This window comes from Eubalaena glacialis, chromosome 20 (assembly GCF_028564815.1).
Source record: "Eubalaena glacialis isolate mEubGla1 chromosome 20, mEubGla1.1.hap2.+ XY, whole genome shotgun sequence".
Classification (NCBI taxonomy): domain Eukaryota; kingdom Metazoa; phylum Chordata; class Mammalia; order Artiodactyla; family Balaenidae; genus Eubalaena; species Eubalaena glacialis.
Window position 1 is genome coordinate 28666639 of NC_083735.1, and position 20851 is coordinate 28687489.

Below are 20851 nucleotides of genomic sequence, written 5' to 3' on the forward strand. Positions count from 1 at the left end.
AAGTAAATCTTATTAATGGACTGACTTTTACCACATCCTGATCTGAGAAGCTCTGGTTCCTTACTGAGGAAGAAAAGAAGCCATCTAAAGCTCCTGATTCGTATTTATTTTCTTTTTTCTTCTTGTTCTGTATTCCTGGAGTGGGGGGGGGGTGAAACATGGAAGATAGAATTACATTTTTCAAAGCCAAGGGTAGAGACACACAATGAGATGACAAAGGTAGTGTAGTTACTGGTCTTGCCTCCTCTTTACTTTCTTCTTCGACATTCTTCTAGGTCAGCTTCACACGCTCAGCTTTCTTTCCAAGCACTGCTCTCTGGCTGTATTATTTACAGTCCTATCTCTGTGTCCCCGTAACCATTTCTCTTTGGAAGGTCCTTGACAACCTCCATCTGTGTGTCATTTTCACAGTCTGGGAGGATCTGTACTAACCCAGCCAATCTCTGACTTCATCCCTGGCCGTCCCAGGTGACACTCATTTTGCTTTCTCAGAAATACCTAATTTAATTGGTGCAGCCTGCTCAAGTAAGGACAGCAGATTCTCCCTTTTTCTAAACACTTATTTTTTTATTTTTATTGGAGTATAGTTGATTTACAATGTTGTGTTAGTTTCAGGTGTACAGCAAAGTGAATCAGTTATACATATACGTGTATCCACCCTTTTTCAGATTCTTTTCCCATATAGGTCATTACAGAGTATTGAGTAGCATTCCCTGTGCTATACAGCAGGTCCTTATTAGTTATCTATTTTATATATAAATAGTAGTGTAGGTATGTCAATCCCAGTCTCCCAGTTTATCCCTCACCCACCTTATCCCCTGATAACCATAAGTTTGTCTTCTATATCTGTAACTCTATTTCTAATATTATTTTATTTTTTTGGCCATGCCACACAATTTATGGGATTTTAATTCCCCGACCAGGGATTAAACCTGGGCCCTCGGCAGTGAGAGTGCAGAGTCCTAACCACTGGACCACCAGGGAATTCCCTAAACTCTTTCTTTCTTTCTCTTTTTCTCTTTCTCTCTCTCTCTCTTTCTCTCTCTCTCTCTTTCTCCCTCTCCCTCTCCCTCTCCCTCTCCCTCTCCCTCTCCCTCTCCCTCTCCCTCTCCCTCTCTCCTTCTCTCCCTCTCTCTCCCTCTCTCCCTCTCTCCCTCTCCCCCTCTCTCTCTCTCCCTCCCTCCTTTCTTTCCTCCCTCTTTTCTTTCCTTCCTTCCTTCCTGCGTTGGGTCTTGGTTGCTGCGCGTGGGGTTTCTCTAGTTGCAGCAAGCGGGGGCTGCTCTTCGTTGTGGTGCGCGGGCTTCTCATTGCAGTGGCTTCTCTTTGTTGCAAAGCATGGGCTCTAGGCGCGTGGGCTCAGTAGTTGTGGCACGCGGGCTCAGTAGTTGTGGCTCATGGGCTCTAGAGCTTAGGCTCAGTAGTTGTGGCGCACGGGCTTAGTTGCTCTGCAGCATGTGGGATCTTCCCGGACCAGGGCTCAAACCCATGTCCCCTGCATTGGCAGGCGGATTCTTAACCACTGCGCCACCAGGGAAGCGCCTTCCAAAACACTTTTATAGCGTAATGCTATGAACACTTTTTTTGTTTGTTTTCTTTTTTTTTCCCCCTACCTCTTGTATTTAAATTCTATGACCGTATGTCATATTTCCTCAAGCTAATTCCCTTCAGGATAGGAAATGCAAATGATACTTTTCAGTATCCTTTTCCACCCCATCCCTCCCACCTCCCACCTTAGCAGATAACGCCTAGGCTTCTGGGAATAGTCTGGAAGCCTCTGTGTCTCAGTGGATGAATATTTACACAACCGCTCTTTGGTATACATAATAATAAACTTAAATTCAAATGATCACTTTCAAATTTACAAAGATTTTCATATATATTGACTCATGTGATCCTTAAAGCTACCATCTTTGGGTAGCCAAATATAGCAGTATCTCTGTTTTACAGGATCATTGATTCCATCTATAACTTCATGGAGAAACTACTCTATTGCTAACATTTCATTGCATTTGCACTCCATGCCAGGCACTGTTCACTAAATTCTCCCAGCAACTTTCTGAGGTAGGTGACAATGACATGCCAGTTTTATAAATAAGGAAACTGAGGCACAGAACAATTAAGCAGCGTACTCAAGGGCACAGTTACTGAATGATTAAGCCAATCGTTGAATCCAGACAGCCTGGCTTCCAAGCCTGTTCTCTTAAACTCGACCTGATGAACACAAGCTGAGTAAGATAAGAAGCCTGTCCTTTACTCGCCCACCATCTTATTTCATGCATATGCAGCTAAGAGTATGGACACAAGATAGTGGCATAAGTGAATGCATATATGTATATGCACACACATGCCAGCCTACTGCTTTTCCTCAGTTTCTTTTTTTTAACTTATTTCATTGAAGTATAGTAGATTTATAATGTACTGTTACTTTCTGCCATACAGCACAATGATTCCGTTATACATATATATATATACACACACAAGTTCTTTTTCATATTCCTTTCCATTATGGTTTATCACAGGATATTGAACAGTGTTTACTGTGCTATACAGTAGGACCTTGTTGTTTATCCATCCTATATATAATAGTTTGCATCTGCTAACCCCAGACTCCCAATCCATCTGTCCCCCGCCCCTCTCCCCCCTTGGCAGCCACAAGTCTGTTCTCTATGTCTGTGAGTCTGTTTCTGTTTCGTAGATAAGTTCATCTGTGTCATATTTTAGATTCCACATCTAAGTGATATCATACGGTTTCCTCCCTTTCTTTACTCTTGGCTGTGATTCCAGGGCTGAGCCTTACTGCTCCCCAATTGCAATGAAACCCCATCATTCGATGGCCTTGGAATCTGCCTTGTTTTCAAGTCCCAGAGAGGCACTGGCAGAGTTGCTTAGTGCCGGTGACCACTTTGAACAAACTTTGATGGGATGCGGAAGCAGTTGACAAAATATCTCTTTATCCTCCTCCCTCTCTTCCCCTCCTCTTTTTTTTTCCTCCGGCAGAAAATTACGCGCTTTATCCTTTCAAAATATAAAATTTTTGTATTGTGCTTAAGGTTTCTCAAATTGGGAGCACAAACAAACAGATCAAGAGGGAAGGCAGTGTGGAGGAAAATACGAGAAGGTCAGCAGTCAATCAATCAGTAGTAAACATTGAAAGAAAAACACATAAGCAAAGGAAATGCATAATTTCTGAGTTAACATAACGAAGGTGTAGAGCGATTTCTCTGTCCTGTACCACCTTACACAGTTTAGCAGCCATAAACAGTCTTTATATCTTGAATTATGCAGACGTAAAAGCAGTCTGGGAGGCTTCCACATAAAGAGCTGCGGTCCTGTAATTCAGCAGTAATGCTCCATGGGCATGAATCAAGAACTCCGTCCTGATCCTGCTGAGGGAGCATGGATTTTAATGCTTCTCTGAAGCACACCACACGCCATCCTGATACACTTAGCAAATGTAGACTGCCTCTGATTTTTAGGCAGAACTTATTCAAATAGAAACCACCAACCAGTGTCATCACAGCTTCTCCTGGTAATCCTTTGCTGTGATTCCCAAATTCTGATGGCTATCTGTCTGGTCTCTTGGGGAAGAAATGCCTCCTTCTCTAATGCCTTTTGTTTTTAGTTAACTTTGGGCAACTGAAAGGTACACCAGCACCCTGCGTGATTTTTCACGTAACTGCTAGTCAAATAGAGTGTGCCCGTTTCTCCTTCATGGGGTAGTTAGAGACCCACAGAATAAACACCTGCCTCCAGGTACCTCCAGCTGGAGATATGCCCAGCTCATCTTATGACAAGTTAGCTTCAGATCCAGAATTTGTGTCTGTTTCAAAAACCCTAGATGGCCTCTTTCATCGCCCTGTACAGCTCTCACGCTTCTTCACTCTGTAAAATCTTAAGAAGCTGTGATCTTCCCACGGAGCCACCTTAGATTCAGCACAGTAAGTACATAGAGTGCAAGAGCAACTTCATGAAACTCCCAGAGCTTTAGCTGGTGCGAGTCACAGTGGCTTCCACACCATAAATGACAGGCCTGCCACTCTAGCTTAGTAGCATAGCTCACATCTGCATATAACTCCAATTCACTTGGCTCTGTCAGTTAAGCTTCCAAGAAAAAACATCCAGCATTCAGAGCCGAACAGCTGATCATCCCCTGCTGTGGTGAATTTTGATTTAAATATAACTGAGTCTGTCTTGGCTAGGGCTTAACTGAATTGGAACTGTTCTTTTACTTGTTGATTCAGTCTTGCCTTACAGACCTGGCTGTCAGTCATCCCAACAGATTCTCTCTCTAGATGTGTTCATTCATCATGTGTGAAAGTTGTCATCCTCCGTGCACCACCAGCGCTGGCCCTTGCTAGTTACAAGTGATGGTGAAACATCGATTTCTGTGTGCAGGAAGTGTCAGATGGATGATTCATGTGCCAGCTCCGTAGTATCATTTGGAGATCACCTTTGGGAGGCAGCTGTGCCACAGCAGGGGAACAGAAGAGCAGATCTGCCTAATACCACCCCAACTGGATGGGAGCAGTCACTGGTACATAAGTTCTGTATGAGGCTAGGTGGTCAGTTTAACCTTTCCTTGTCATCTGTGTACTGCTTGAAATACCTTAGCTACCATATCCGTGTATGTTTGGAAGGAGTAGAGTATTACGTGGTAATGAACGTCATGCATTTGCCCAGAAAAATGTGCCTCCTTGATAGGCAGGGAACTCACATTCTCATTTTTAATTAACTCATTCAAATAACCATTGATAGGAATTGGCGTGGTAGAGGGGTGATGGTAATGACAGAGAAAAAAGATAACAAAGCTAACGGGGAGAAAAGACCTCAAAGCAGATGGGAGCTGACAAATGCTGGATTGTGTGTATAGGTCATTTCACTCAGAGCCACGATGTTAGAATCCTCACGAATGGTCGTGGTTGTTAGCTGCCATATACTGAGGACCATGTGCCAGGCCCTCTGCTAGGCACTTGCCATATGTCATCCTATTTCATTCTCACAGCTGAGTTAGGTACCGTTATCATTTTCATTTTACAGATGTGGAGATTGAGGCTTAAATTAAGTAACTTCCCCAAAGTTCCTCTGAGAGTGAGGGGCCTTAGTTCTCTTTGATTTCAAAGCCCACATCTTTAGACAGCCCTACAGTGTCTTGCTATTTAACCATGTGCCCTGTGCTTGGTAAGCGAGGAAGTAGTGATTCCAGCAGAGGTGTATCTGATTCCCATGTTTGATCCTTTCTGTTACATCACACGACCCTCCCATTGGTGCTGAGTCAGCTTTGTTGTAACTGACACCAGAGCGTGATTTAAAGACAGCTCATGGACAAGTCTCTTGCTTGGTCTAATATAGCTTTAATCTGTCACTACTTCAATAGATGGCTTCTTTGCCTCAAGGCATACCCAGGAGTGAGGCACAGTCTCTATTCCTGACAAGCTCAAGCATCCAATAAATGAAATGAATATGTAAGTAACTATCTAAAACAGAGTGTGCTACCTCTAATAATAGAACATTAATAAAATAGGAGGGACATGATTATTTCTCTTGGCCAGAGTGGTCAACCAAGACCTTGCCGAATGTAATTCCCATAGAGGTTTTGAAGGATGAATAAGAGGTCACCATGGTAGAAAGTTACACAGAAAGCTCAAGGTGCAGGATCAGCTTGATTAAAAGCAGGCAGGTATCAAACAGCATGGTTGGCCAGGAAGTACAGTTAGTTTCGTTTTGAGAGAGCCTAAAGGACACGGGGGAGAATCACTGAAGTGAAGACTGATGGAAAGCCTTGTTGGCCGTCTAAAAAACTTTGATTCTTTTTCTTTTTTTAATTTTTTAAAAATTCTATTGAAGTATAGTTGATTTACAATATTGTATTAGTTTCCAAAATGCAAAATGATTTAGTTACACGTATATATGTGTATATATCTATATTCATTCTTTTCACTTCTTTTCCATTATAGTTTATTGCAAGGTATTGAATATAGTTCCCTGTGCTATACAGTAAATCCTTGTTGTTTAGAAAAACTTTGCTTTTTTTGCTCACAGGTGATAGGGAGCCAGTGAAGGATTCGAATCAGAGAAGTGAGATGCCAGATTTATGTGTCTGTCTGTATTTTTCAATGTCCATATATATTTTAGTTCAAGGACCCAATAGTTAGGTGGCAACAGGAAGCATGTAGGAAGTGGTAAATGTGTGTGTCTCTGTGTCATCATGGGAAGTGACTTTCTAAAAATTCTTTATTTGTAAATAAATAACTTCAAACTTGAAGAAAAGTCTCAAGAATGAGACCAAGATCAGTATCAGCTGGCGGCGGCGGTGGCCGCGATGCTGGAGATCCAGATGGACGAGGGCGGCGGCGTGGTCGTGTACCAGGACGGCTACTACTCTGGCTCGGTGATGTCGGAGCGGGTGTCGGGCCTGGCGGGCTCCATCTACCGCGAGTCCGAGCGGCTCATCCACTGCTGCAACGAGGAGGTGGTCAAGGAGCTGATGCCACTCGTGGTCAACGTGCTCGAGAACCAGGCGCACGAGGCGGAGCCGGAGCCGCTGCGCGAGGACGACGAGCAGCTGCTCACCCAGCAGGAGCGGGAGAAGGCGCTGCGCAAGGCGGCCGAGGAGAAATTTATCGAGTTTGAAGATGCCTTGGAACAAGAGAAGGGAGAGCTACAAATCCAGGTGGAACACTGCGAGTTTCAGACCCCGCCAGCTGGAACTGAAGGCCAGAAACTCTGCAGATCAGGTTTCCCGGCTGGAGGAGCGGGAGTCGGGGATGAAGGCGGAGTACACGCCCTGCACCAGCGGCACACGGAGATGACCCATCGAGAGGTCCAAGATGCGGCAGGTCGGGGGGAGGAGGTGGGGCGGGAAGCCGGGCGCCAGAGCCTGGTGCCCTCCCGCCAGAGGAGCCATGGCCCCCCGACTCAGGGAGAGAGAGGGGTGTCCGGTCGGAGTGTGTGGCTTGAGCCGGGGTGTGTGGTGAGGACGGCGCCGAGCAGGTGGGGGGCTGGGATGGGCCTGCTGCGGGCCCGCAGGCCGTCACGGAGACCCAGGGAAAACCGCATCGTCCATCCTGATACCTGCAAGTTCCGTGTTTCTGAATTCGCCTACTCTGTAAATTTATTTGTAGCCTCAAAATCACCACTCACGGCACTTTGGCAGTCATCTGCAGATGTGCGCAGAGCGGTGAAGAATTTGAGTCACCCGGTGCACAGGGTGCCAGCCGAGGCGGTGCCAGGCGACGCTCCCCCGCCTGCAGAGATGCCCGGGGATGGGGCCGGCGGGTGGCGCGGTGTCTGTGAGACGCTGGGGTCCAGGGGCCGGTCAGTGGGGACTGGACGGAGCCCAGCTCTGGCCCCTGTCCTCTAAGACATGTTAAATACTTGCGGCACCTCGTTTTCTGTTTTGTAAAATAAAGGAAACAGAACGTACCAGGATGAGTGAGGAATGAAGATTCTAATCTGCGTGAGATGCGTACGTACCTGTGTACATGTTTTTTCTACGACGAGCAAACGCCGTGTTTGCGGTGACTTTGTAGAATACAACCAGCTGGACTCGCGAGGATCGACTCTAGGTGGTGGGGAGGCCCGCACACCTCGGTGACCAGCAGATGTGCCCCGCCGTGCTGGTTTTATTCGGGGGAGCAGAGATAAGCCTGCAGAGGCCAAGTTCCTGCTCTGTCTTCAGTCAGTATAAAACCGCACCTCTATACCCCGGGAGCAGACTGGCGGAGATCTTCTCCAGGGCGTCGCCTCCATCAGGCTGGAGGAGGGAGGAGGCGCCGGAGGCCGGAACCCCAGGGCCCAAAGGATGGAGCTCGCTGTTCCTGCGTCTGCGTCTGCGGCCCCTTGTTCCTGCCGCAAACACCCGAAGCCCCGGGTCTGGTCACGAAAAGGCTCTGTTTTCTCTGCACCTGTCTCCTTGGTGGGTGATGCCTGTAAACAAGGAGATTCAGGCCCTTCCATGCTGGGCATCCTCTGCTACTCACTGGGCCATGGTGGGCGAAGCTGTGGAGTCTTCCGATTTGAAAACAGAAAGTGTAGTATGTCAGTGGAGACCTAGCAGGGCCTAGGAAGGGCGGTCATCCAGGGGACCACTGGCATGTTTTTAGACAGTCTCGCTGCTTCCAGTGGGGAGTAGGGGATACAGCCGTTGTGGATGGCTTTCTTTCTGTAAATGCGTGTGCCCCAGGAAAGGGTATCAGGGGGTCCTTAGCTGACCGCCCCCCCTCCCCCAGGCTCTGTGAGAATTAAGTGAGGGAATGTGGATCAAAGAGGGTGTTAAACTACAAAACCCTTTGCAGATATTGTTTCTGGGTCAGTTTTATCTGAAAGTAGGAAATACCCATCTTCAAGCCACCGTTTCCCGACACACTGTGAAAGCCTCACTCCTGGCCCTCAGAAGTCACCGAGGGAATTTCCAAGGAACTGCACCGAATGCCAACGTGGAATCGGGAGCTCCTCGTGTTGTTTTGGGGCTGCAGAGCCTGGCTGTTTGGGCATTACCTAGATTTTGGGCTCCGGCCCAGATTCCCGCCCAGCCTTGTGTCCCCACGTGATCCTCCTCAGGGCGTCCCCGAGGCCGAGGTGTGCGTGGCTGTGTGTCCATCCTCCCCAGGCCCTGGGCGCTCTCTGCTGAGACACCTTCTGACCGAAGGGGGGCAGAGATGCCTGCCTGCAGGAAGGAGGAGCCTGGGGCTGTCAGCTGCGACGCGCCTGCGCCTCGGCAGTGAAGAGGCGCCTTCCTGTGTGCGTGTGTTGCAGGGAATGTGGCCGGCGCAGCGCTTGTTTGGGAAGCAGAGAGGCAGGGCCGCGTCTGGGCTGCCTCCATCGCTCTGCCAGCTGGCTGGCGACATTGAACCTCACAGTGGCGCCCAGAATCGCTTGCCCTGCGGTTGCTGCCACAGCGTATGAGACTCTGGGCTTCTGCTGGCCCTGCAGCCGCCCCTGCCCCGCCAGCCTGGACACTGGGCTGTGATGGAGATGTTCCCAGGGCCCGGTTCCCAGGGCGTGTCCGACTGCCCTGGGCCCGCTTCCGGGTGAACGGATGTGGACGGCAGCCACGCCTCCCACGTCCAGAGGGCACGCTGGCGGAAGGAGAGGGAGCACAGGCCTTCTCTCACTGCGCTGGGCGTCGGCCTCTGTAGGGCTCCCAGGGTGCAGACGTCCCACTGTGGCCCGTGCTGCCCTCCTGGCCTGCTCTTCTCTGGGGTGTACCCTGCCTGCCACAACTCCGGATCCTTTGGGCACAGATGTGTGTCTGCCCATCTCCTTAGTTCAGACTCTCCAGCTCCCCGAGGAGGCTCGTCCTTAGTGCTGGGGAGCCGCTGAGCCCAGACAGGCAGAGTTTTCCTTCAGTCCTGGCTTGGTTTCGTGAATCTGTGTGTCTTTAGAATAAAACTGGTGGTGAGGGCTTCCCTGGTGACGCAGTGGTTAAAAATCCGCCTGCCAACACAGGGGACACGGGTTCGAGCCCTGGTCCGGGAAGATCCCACATGCCGTGGAGCAACTAAGCCCGTGCGCCACAACTCCTGAGCCTGAGCTCTAGAGCCCGCGAGCCACAACTACTGAAGCCCGCACACCTAGAGCCCGTGCTCCGCAACAAGAGAAGCCACCGCACTGAGAGGCCCGCGCACCGCAACGAAGAGTAGCCCCTGCTCATCGCAACTAGAGAAAAGCCTGCGTGCAGCAACGAAGACCCAACGCAGCCAGAAATGAATAAATTAAAACAAAACAAACAAACAAAAAGAATGACACCAAGCGGTCCATAGAGGAACCTCCTTTCAACAATGCCCTGCCGAGTGCTGGGACCACCGTCCCTGCCTCCATTGTCTGAGCAAGAGTAGGCCTGTCTCTCCAAGCCTTCTTGTCATTTCTGCTGTGGGGGTCACTTGGACCTGACGGGAAGAAGTGTACCTGACGTGGACGTCTGTGTTCACCAGGCTTGATGCCGTGCCTCAGAGCAGGATGGCCTTGACTCACTCCGTTCACTCTGCCCAGCTCACCTCATGGGCGCCCTTCTCTGATCAGAACAAAAGTAGCAGCTGAAGAGAGGGGTCAAGCATCCTAATGTCGTTCGATGCCCCGCACCAGCCCTTCACCTCTGTGTTCAGCATGGACTTCCCAAACAATCTGACAGGACCTTTGAAGGTTTCTGTTGCCTCCTTTGTATCTGCTCCTCACTTTCCTGGAAACGTGCTGAGATCCCACTATTTCCCAGTGACTCTGAGTCCATTAGAAGCACGCGTGAAGCACTGGCTTTTCAGGCTCCCCCAGTTGTGAGGGTATTTCACGAAAGCGTGGGTTTTGGACAAAGGACAGTGGAGTGTTGTCATTCTTGTTTCCACGAGGCAGTAGCTTTTCATTCAGGTAATGTAGATATCCTCTCAAAGGCTCTTCGGTGCCACAGCCAGGGGAAGAGCTTTTGTTTTCTCTCTCTCACCTCTGCGACCGACTCAGCGTGTGAAGTGAGTCTCTCCTCTCATCCTCCCCCGCAACTGTCCCATTGTCTCAGTTACCCTTTGCATCTGCTTTTACCTTGTAGGCACTTGTTCAGTGGGGCTTAGTCAATCAAGCCTCCCTCACGCTCTTCTGGCTTCCCTGATCTCCTGCGTTCAAAGTGCTGGGGCCATTATTCTTTTCATTTGCCTGCTTTCAAGTCTGAAATTTTGCTCACGTTCACTTCTGTACCTGGGCCTGATCATGCTCTTATTATGGGGTTTTCATCCCTGAGTTTCCTGGTTTCTGTTGCCTCCCTGGCTCCCAGTAGCAACTCTGGATCCCTAAAGAAACTGAGGATAGCTTCTATCAAAGCTAATCCCCTTCCCTTTTGTGGTACTGGGCAGTCAATACTTGACTCGGATTCAAGTATATTATATTCCTTGTTATGTTCCTTGTTATATTCCAAGGAACATAACACAGAGCTGGGGTTCTCAGCTTCTACACAGTTGACCTCTGGGGCTGGATCTGCCTTTGTTTCGGGGGCTATCCTGCTCAGTGTAGGAAGTTTATAGCATCCTCGGTCTCTACCTATCAGATGATATTAGCATCTCACATCTCATTTTGTGACAACCAAAAATGTCTCCAGACATTGCTAAATGTCACCCCTGGTTGAGAATCCCTGATCAGTGTCTTTGTTGTATTTTAGAATCTCACTAAGATGCTTTACATGGTGTCTAAGACAGTGGCTACTACAAAGCAGGTGCTCAAAATTTTTTGTTGACTTGAGCCCAACATCAACAGATAGTTGTTAACGTATGCCCGCTGGCCTGGGATCACACTGTAGGCAGTGGAAATCATTCCATATACATCTCCTTATAGCCAGCCCTGAGCAGAGTACCTGGCATGGAATAGGCACTCAGAAAACACATGTGAAGGCAATGCTTAAATGAAAAGAGGAAGCAAAAAGCTCCAACAAAAATGATCGTTAGGGACTTCCGTGGTGGCGCAGTGGTTAAGAATCCACCTGCCAATGCAGGGGACACGGGTTTGAGCCCTGGTCTGGGAAGATCCCACATGTCGCAGAGCAACTAAGCCCGCGAGCCACAACTACTGAGCCCGTGCGCCACAACTACTGAAGCCCGCGCACCGCAACAAAGAGAAGCCACTGTCATGAGAAGCCCGCGTACCGCAACCAAGAGTAGCCCCTGCTCGATGCAACTAGAGAAAGCCTGCGCACAGCAACAAAGACCCAACGCAGCCAAAAATAAATAAATAAAATTTTAAAAGATGATAGACTGATTCATCAAGGAGTTACATGTGTTGGGTGGACATGACCTGGGCTCTGAAGGACGTGATGAATCCATGTAAGAAGAGCTGGATAAAGAGAAAACCAGTGTGAGCAACAGGGTGAGTCAGGCAGACAGAAGTTCTGTTCCCAAAAGAGGTGGTCCTAGTCTACACTCCGCCTCTACTTCTCAAGTGGCCCAAATTGCTTCACATGAAAAAATAAAAAGCCACACTGCACAGCTGTAGACTGCATATGTGGCCTTGAACCAGTGGGTCAAAAATGCACACCATGGATGAATCACATGAGACTACCACCCTGCTGAGGAAGTCGCCTCCAAGTGGGAAGCCTGCTGAACTGTATCAGAACCCTGACAGAGACACAGTGGGGGCGTCGGGGGGGACAACCTATCCTTGGAACTTGTACCTCATTCTCCACCAGGACAAACCCAAGATGGGCATGCTTATTCCACAGCTTCACTTGACGGGACTGTCAAGGGACTGTCACATGTTGAAGGTGGTAGACCTGGGTTCTAGACCCCTTTCTCCACCTCATAATTAGAAAAGCTAAATCCCTTGTTTTGTTTTGTTTTAATGACACCATTACCTTTTCTACTTGAAAAGACAGGGGGCTGGAAAAAAAGCAATCTTTGGGAGGACCCCCTTAAAATCCAAGGGAGGCATTATTTACTAAATCACATTATTTAAGAACATGGACCTTGGAATCATGAGTCAGGTAGAGTTCAATCCAAGCCCCTCCTTTTATTAGCTGTCTGATCTTGGGCTAATTCTGTAACATTTCTGAACTTCAGGGTCCTCATGGACAAAACGGGATACTAATGTCTCATAGGGATGCTGTGAAGATTGATTCAAATGAGATCATGTGGTTATAACATTTACCTGAGTTCCTACCACGTAGCACAGTAAATGGTTATTGTTAATAGTAGTTGTGTTAGATAGATAATAAAATCCATTAACACTTTATTGCTTTATTTTTACCATTTCTCCATAATGTACGATTGGGGAACCAGATCTGCCTCTGTGATGTTCTCACATTGTTAATATGTTGTTGATGTGAGGTCATGTTGAGGTTTACATCCACTCTTCTCTCTTCCTAAACCATGTCGTCCCACTTCATCCCCACCCAGCTTAACCTGTTCTCATCCTATTTCCATCCGGGCTAATGCCTTCTTTCCAGGCGACCGTGATCTCCCTCGGTTTTAGGGACGTAGAGACAGTGGGAGTCATGTGTTCTCAGTGACGAATTCATTTATTTTCAAAGTAAAACAGTGAGACATGTGAACAACTTGATTTTGTCATTGGAAGTGCTCTGTACCAGTCAAGGTGGGAGAATCAGGATCAATATGAGGAATGGATCTGAGCTCCAAGCAGTAGAGTCAGCAAAAAGGATAAAGTATCACCCTGCCTCTCAGATGGTAATCTCTTCTCACTGTCTCATCTGTGATGGCCAACGCTGTGTTTGCCACAGCAGCTGTCAGATCAATCACAAACCAAGCCTGGGAAGCATTTGGTCAATACATCCCGTGCATCAAACTCTGAGTCATTTTTATGTTTGTTTGTTCCCCTTATTACTTTCTCTGGCTGAGTAAAATCTCTATTACTTTGGGCTCAGGAACAGAGAATGTGCTGTGAACACCCGAGGCGCACATTCTATTTTATTTTTATTCTTTTTTGTGATGACTTCATTATTCCCTTATGTGTGAGTTTTTCCTCAAATTGTTTTTCTCCCTTTTTCTTTCTTCAGTGCCCTCTTCTTTTGGCTTCCCTATTTATTTAGTCCAGCTGCATGGTAGTGAGCTGGTGCCATGGCTTGGCTTTCCTCCTTCAGAGCCGTCAGTGGCTCCCAGACTTCTAGATTTCACAGACCAATCAAATTAATCCCCTCCCCTCCCTGTAAGAGGATGGAGTAGCCGAGTGTTGCCAACTTTTTTTGTTTTTTTCAAGGAAGGACATTAAGACCTAAGAGCCATTTTCCATAACTATTATTTCATTCAGAAAAGAGCATTTAACAACAACATACAATCACAGAATTATACATTTATTTTATTTTTTTAATTGAGGTATAGTTGATTTACAATGTTGTGTTAGTTTCTGGTGTACAGCAAAGTGATTTAGATATACATATATATACATATTCTTTTCCATTATGGTTTATTACAGGATATTGAATATAGTTCCCTGTGCTATGCAAGTAGGTCCTTGTTTTTCTATTTTATATATAGTAGTGTGTATCTGCTAATCCCAAACTCCTAATTTATCCCTCCCCCACCCCCTTTCCCCTTTGGTAACCTTAAGTTGGTTTTCTATGTCTGTGAGTCTGTTTCTGTTCTGTAAATAAGTTCCTTTGTATCATTCTTTTAGATTCCTCCTATAAGTGATATCCTATGAGATTTGTCTTTCTCTGACTTACTTCACTTAGTAGGATCATTTCTAGGTCCATCCATGTTGTTGCAAATGGCATTATTTCATTCAGAATTATACATTTTAAATTAGCTTTATAATGAATTTTACTGTTTTCGTTTTTCCTCTACAAGATTAAAAGAAAAGTCATTGTAGTCCATGCGTCTTGTGAATGAGTGACACAAGGCACCTGTCACCTTCCCTCGGACAGCTCTGGTGGATTAGAGTTAAGAATAGTGCTCAAGGCTATCTGTAGTGGAAGGAGCAATTAAAGATCTCTTTAGTTCTTTAATCAGTTCCTCTGCGTTATTCTTATTTTCAGGAATACCTTTCTTCACATTTTGTCCACGTGTTTGCCATGAAATCAGTACTGCCCAAAAGAGAAATGAGCTTACATTTCCATTAGAAGCTACAGTCGTGAGTAAAGCATCAGAGTTCGTGTAGATATTTGCTAGAACATGGAGAGAGAGCCAGACCTTGTGTTGCCCACTAGTGCTCCGTGAGCGAACATGATGGCCCTTGAGAATTGCTATCGTATATCATCCATTCACAGCATGCATGCACCGATGATGATGGTTTTAGTTTTGTATTTGATTTGTACCTTCCTGCACAAAAGCCCTGGGTTCTGGAATCAACAGCCAGGAATTCAAAGCCTGCTTCTGTCAATCACGGGCTGTGTGATCTTGGACGACTTCCTCCTCAGCTGATTTTCTCACTTATAAAAACAAAAGAGATGCTAATAATGCCCACCTCCAGGTAGTCCTAAGATTTAAATGAAAGGACGTAGTAAGAATGACTGGTACAGTGCTTGGCACAAAGCCTTTGGGGATACAGAGGTGTTCCCTTATCCTTTTTCATTGCAACCCCGTTTAAAAGGGAAAACCTAAATAGGGCATCTCAGAGCCGTTCACGGTCTCTCTCTAAATTAACTAATTGCTGTGGTTCTTCCCTCTCCTCCATCAGCCACCTGTTTTGAGTCGTGTTCTATATACGTATTTGCCTACATACACCTCCTTGTTAATTTATTCTTTAAAATAGGGCCTTTTTCAATTACAGGGATGTTAATTATTATTTATCACCCTTAATTATTGTAATCTGCTACAGTCTTATTTTGAGTGTGCATGCATGTGTGTGTGTGTGTGTGTATGTGTGTGTGTGTGTTTTAACCCAGTAGTCTGTGAACTTCAGCAGCCTCCGGTAGCTTTTTATCTGCTTTCTAATAACACTGATTTCCAGCCCTCACAGGGCATTCCACGGTGATGAGCTATACAGCTGCTTTCTGACAAACATAAACTTCCCTTGATTTTTGAGTGTTCTGTAGAGGTTGGTACCGTATTATAAAATATCTTTAAAACTCTATCCCTTGAAAAAAATGTTAGAAATGTGCCTTATAGGTGCTCTTTTATCAAATGTTTAACACAGGGTCTGGCACTTAGATGGTCTCCCCTTGATGTTCCACTGGATATCTACATAAACTGTTATGGTTTATTTACTACTATAGCTTTTAATGGAAATGTAAAATAATTTCTTTTCTGGGCAGTACCGAATTTCATTGCAAACGCATCAACAAAATGTGAAATTCACATAAAAGCCAAGTTGCAAGGATCACCAAAGCTGGGAGAGTCGTTGTTGCCTACTGTAGATGGGCTAGTCTATTTACGGTTCTTGTACACATACTGTAAAAGGTAATGTGGCAGGATTGCTATATTGTAATAAAACAGTGTGGTGCTCCTGGAAGGAAGAAAAGGGGTTGGTGAATTACAGCAGTCATTGTACCTTGTTTCCCATTACTGAAAATGTAGTATGATTATCAAATGTGTGCAGTGTGCATTTTACACACTTCGTGATACATCTAGGATTTTATGTGTGCCTGGAATATCAATATTTGCTTTACTTTCAGGGAACATTAGTTACAAATACAATAAGCGTGTTTCATTTTTCATTGAGGACATACTGGCTTCAGTTTTCAAGGCGGAGTGTGCAATCGATGCCGATGATTATTGATCTAGAAACTCGGTTGAAAGTAAGCAAGACTGGTTTTGTGATAAGCAAACACGGGTGCCGCTGCTCGCTGAGATGCATGAAAGTGGAGTGAGGAGCAATAAATAAGAGTTTAATTAAATTGCTCCTTGGCAGATAGTGGGACTATTTCTCAGCCTTGGTTTAGAACCCGTGGGGTCTCTTTTTCCTTTTGTTGTATGTCTGGCCTTCTCATCTATACTAATGGGAACTGTATGCAATAAACGGGAGGCTGACCCCATGTCCCACGGTGTCTGTAAAATACCACATGGATTTTTCCCCCTTGGGCTCCTCAGATTTTTTTTAAATGCAAAAAAAAGAATCAAATCTCAATGTATAAGAGAATCTCAAGTTATAAATTCTATGCGGTACTCTCAGAGTATCTTATAAATGCTAAAATAATAATCATAATATCTTAGAAACTCATAAAAGATCCATATGTGTTTTGTATAGGACTTTGTTTCAGATTGTAATTATAACCAAAAGATTAAAATATAGCCTCCCCTTGGAATTTAACTCTGATTAGCTATATGCATAGACGTGATTATGGTGCTTGGTAAACCATGCTCCTAGGCTAGAAATGAATGAAAATGATTAATTAGATTCTGTAAGGTATTGCGTTGATAGCAGGGCACACGTAGCCTTCAGCACATTTGGGTTCAAAGCCATCTGAAAGATATGTGTGCTTGAAAATGATTAAAGCAGAGCTAGCAAGGTACGATTTCCACTTGCTGTGTTGCTATTACTTTCCCTAGAGCACAGACTGGGAATATGTATCATCCAGGCAGCCTCAGTGCTCTAGCAAAAAGGATGTTTCATTATTTCTCAGTATTATCCAAAATATGTTTGAACTAGTACAATCAGGCAAACCTGTGTATCCATGTAGGGACCAAATCTGCATATGAAACTGCTTTGCTAGTTTGTAATTGCTTATGTTTTCTGCCAGACATCGCATTTGTTGGTATTGGAGGTTATTTCACTTAGTAAAACTCTAGACTGGCTCTGACCACATTCCAGAACACTTAGTACTCATAACCTAGTATGTGCTAACTCTGCTAGTCTGTAGAAACCGATGCCTCTCTCCCACCGACCCCTCAGCACCCATCTACTAAGAAATGGTTAAAGAGTCGACAATTTCGTTCATCTTTCTAAATTAAACACAGATGTCAACAACATGTATTCAGGGATTTTTCTTTTTTCTTTTTTTATTGAAGTATAGTTGATTTACAATGTTGTGTTAGTTTCAGGTGTACAGCAGAGTGATTCAGTTATACATATACCCATTATTTTTCAGATTATTTTCCCTTATAGGTTATTCCAAAATATTCAGTAGAGTTCCCTGTGCTATATGGTAGGTCCTTGTTGATTATCTGTTTTATATATAGTAGTGCATATATGTTAATCCCAAACTCCTAATTTATCCTTCCCATTATTCAGGGATTTTTTTTTTTTTTTTGGCCCCACTGAGTGGCTTGTAGGATCTTAGTTCCTCAACCAGGGGTTGAACCCGGGCCCACGGCAGTGAAAGTGCCGAGTCCTAATCACTGGACCGCCAGGGAATTCCCCAGGGATTTTAAAATATAAAACAGAAACAAGTGAAAAAAAGGTTTTCATAGAGTCCATCATATTAGCCTCTTCCCCAATTTTTCTTATCAGTTTTGTACACACCCCCTGGAATAAAACCCAGTGACCTTTAAGACAGAGTTAGAGTTCTAAACAATAACGTTCAGACATAATCACCTGGTTTAATTAATCTAGTAATTTCTGCCCTAATTTGTTTGATTCCTCATCTTGTGAAGACAGAGGAGCTGGGGGCGGGCGTTGGGGGGAGATGCTTAGTACATTCAGGGCACCTTTATTATATTGATTTGTCACCATTCCCTTCATAGCAAAGCATGCAGTCTTTTTCCCTGGTGAATAATTTATAGTCTGTGGGTCTTCTGTCTGAGAATGCAGCCATGTTTACTTAGCAAAATCTAGCCCTCCTGTTTCTGTGGGAAGTAACCCAGGATTTTCAAATAGTCATCATGGCAGAAAATTCCAAATGCCATTGCCATTCTCCAGTTGATAGCACTTTATTTAAAAAAAAAAAAAAAGGCTCTCTTTTTGTACTTACTGCACTGTCTTTTTTTGTTGTGGTTGGAAGAAAGGTGTGAGTCTGGTGTCTAGGTGACAGGCAATACTGCATTTTATAGACTTTAAGATGCCATCAACTGTGAGAAGAGCAATTACTTTGCATACCACTTAAAGCCAGTTTTTAATTTTAAGATGTCATCAACTATAAACACAACCAGATTTCCAAGATGTCAGTGTGCAAAGTGTGCTTGTATATTTTAGAATCAGAGAAATATTTCTGTTCTTCTTTCTTTGCTTTTCCTTGGTATTATACTTTAGAAACTTTCCAATGCACAAACAATTGTCTTTTAAAAGATACTCTGAACTTAATGTTTTCAGAAATGGATTACGTATTAAATGACTATGTCCTACATAACCCTAGAATGATAGGTTTTATAGGTTCAAACAGAAGTTAGGTTTACGAAGGGGATAAAGAACAAGCTTGTTATCATAAGCACTATGAAGAGCTGGCTTAATGCTGTATCACAGTATGAGACTCACTCTTGATGATATACTAATTAGAGATTTCCCACAGGGTGGCCCCTTCTAGAAAATATCTGTATACATCATAGAATTAGCGATTGTTAAATCTGGATAGGATCATAATGATTATCCAGACTTGTCCAACCCCTTGTTTGTACAGATGAGGAAATCAACCTCAGAATGCAAACACAGTCAAATTCCAGTCTGGTGCTCCATCATTGCTGTGGCTATTCTTGTGGATTTCTTTGGTGCAGAAATGGGAAGCAGACCCAGGGTACAATTTACATCCAAAGCTTCTATCCTCTTGCCTTTTGTATTTGCCATTTTTCTCCCAAACTCTCAGTGCTGTTTCAATAGCAAACCTATATTTTCCCCTAAATAATGGTGGCAATGTTTTCTGTTGTTTTAAATCAAAGAGTGAAAAGCTATCTAAACATGGGCACTTTTTAAATCACTCGGTCATCTCATAATTAGGAAGGGGTATGTTTTAGTTTCACAAAAGTGCATACAAATTTTAGCACACAGCTGTAACTTCTGTGCTGTAATGTGTTGTCTGTTTATCAGTCTTAAGTTCCCCTCCGAGTCATAAAAGTGTTGAGATCATTATAAATGAGGTCATCTGTATGATGCCTAGACCCAGAATTATTTTAATTTGGGGGTAACCATAAGATTTTGGTTTTACCAGCTTTTTTGATTTCCCTTTCTTATTGAATTATTTGAACCCTTTCTTACCTGGCAACCTTTTTTTTTTTTACCTTGAAAATAAGAAATATGTAATATAGTTACATGTGGAAAAGGCTTTAATTTTGTCTTTTATTTTCTGGATTTAAGTTGATGAATCCAATGAAGTAAATGTAATGAGTCGCTTCCCTGACAACAGAACTCTGGACCTTTTATACTGGACTTTATCTACTTATAGGAAAGGTTGTTATGATTGGAATTCGTGGTAAAGCTGTTTCAGCAACTTGGAGCGTCTACAAACACTCTTGCATTCACTGATCTGTACTTCCCGCCCCCTGCTTGCAATTACTTTGTACGATCAGTATATGATCAGGGATTAATAGGCCCTCATTTGAATTCTGAGCAGTCCTGATCACAGAAAATAAGGCTAGCATTAGGGATAGTTTACTATTCCTCTGACACTGGCTGAGTCGTCCAGCCTGGTTATACCAGGAGCAGAGAAAAAGCCAAAGCTAAGTCTTATTAGCCCCCAAGAAGCAGCAGAGTCCTCTGTTCTGTGTCATCAAGCCAGAAATATTGTGGCAGTTAAGTGTGTTGAGAACAGTCTGGCTCTCCCTAGGGACTGCCTTGCAAACTCTTGTCTTGTAGAATTTCCCAGGATTTTCTCTAGAATTTTAGGACTGTACCATCTGATCCAATTTCACTTTCATCTAGTGATTCTTAGAGAGAGAGGAAAAAAAAAAAAGGCTAGTTAAATCTTCCCCATCTAATTCTGTTAACTGGTTTAAAGTGCTACCAAAGATACGATTAAATCAGAGCCAGAATAGTTTCCAAGGGAGAAAAAAATCTGCCAGAATGTTGCCAACTTCATCCCTACTGTAAGCCAGGCTTCTCCCAAGGGCATAATTTTGGGTCTCAAGGATTCAAGACAGCACCTGGATATCTCTACTCAGCGACCCTCATTTGTGAACGACAGCAGTCTCTCTGGATGGTGGGTCTCTGATCTCTGCTTTGTGAAAACACAGACTATTTGATCTGGAAGGAAGGAGCCTCGGAAACCATTTGACCTGACTGCCTCACTTTAGGGACCGTGAAATGAGATCCAGAGACGCCTGATGCTTTACGCAAAGTCACACAGCGAGCCAGTGTTACTTACGGCAGCCACTCCACACACCGCTTCTGGCTCTCGGTCGAGTCTTCGTTCACCTGCACCACTCGCTGCTGGATGGCTCCACTCTCCACTGTTGGAAAGTTGTTGACCCAGTGCCCGCAGATCATTAGGTGTTCAGCCTCGTTCGACTTGGTCACCCCACCACATGTACGGACCAGGGGAATTCAAGTTTATGGAAGCAGAAAAGTGCTCAAGATGTTCACTTCCGTGCCCAGTAGTCTGAACAGGGCAGATGAAGAGGAATTT

The 20851-nt window shown here is 44.9% G+C and overlaps 1 protein-coding gene and 1 pseudogene across 2 annotated transcripts in view; both read left to right on the forward strand.

Moving 5' to 3' along the window:
• Positions 1–20851, forward strand: part of UNC5D (unc-5 netrin receptor D) — a 600815-nt gene that overhangs the window by 393559 nt on the left and 186405 nt on the right. The gene's annotated exons all lie outside the window — the stretch shown is intronic.
• On the forward strand, positions 6296–6974 carry LOC133081462 (C-Jun-amino-terminal kinase-interacting protein 3-like; annotated as a pseudogene).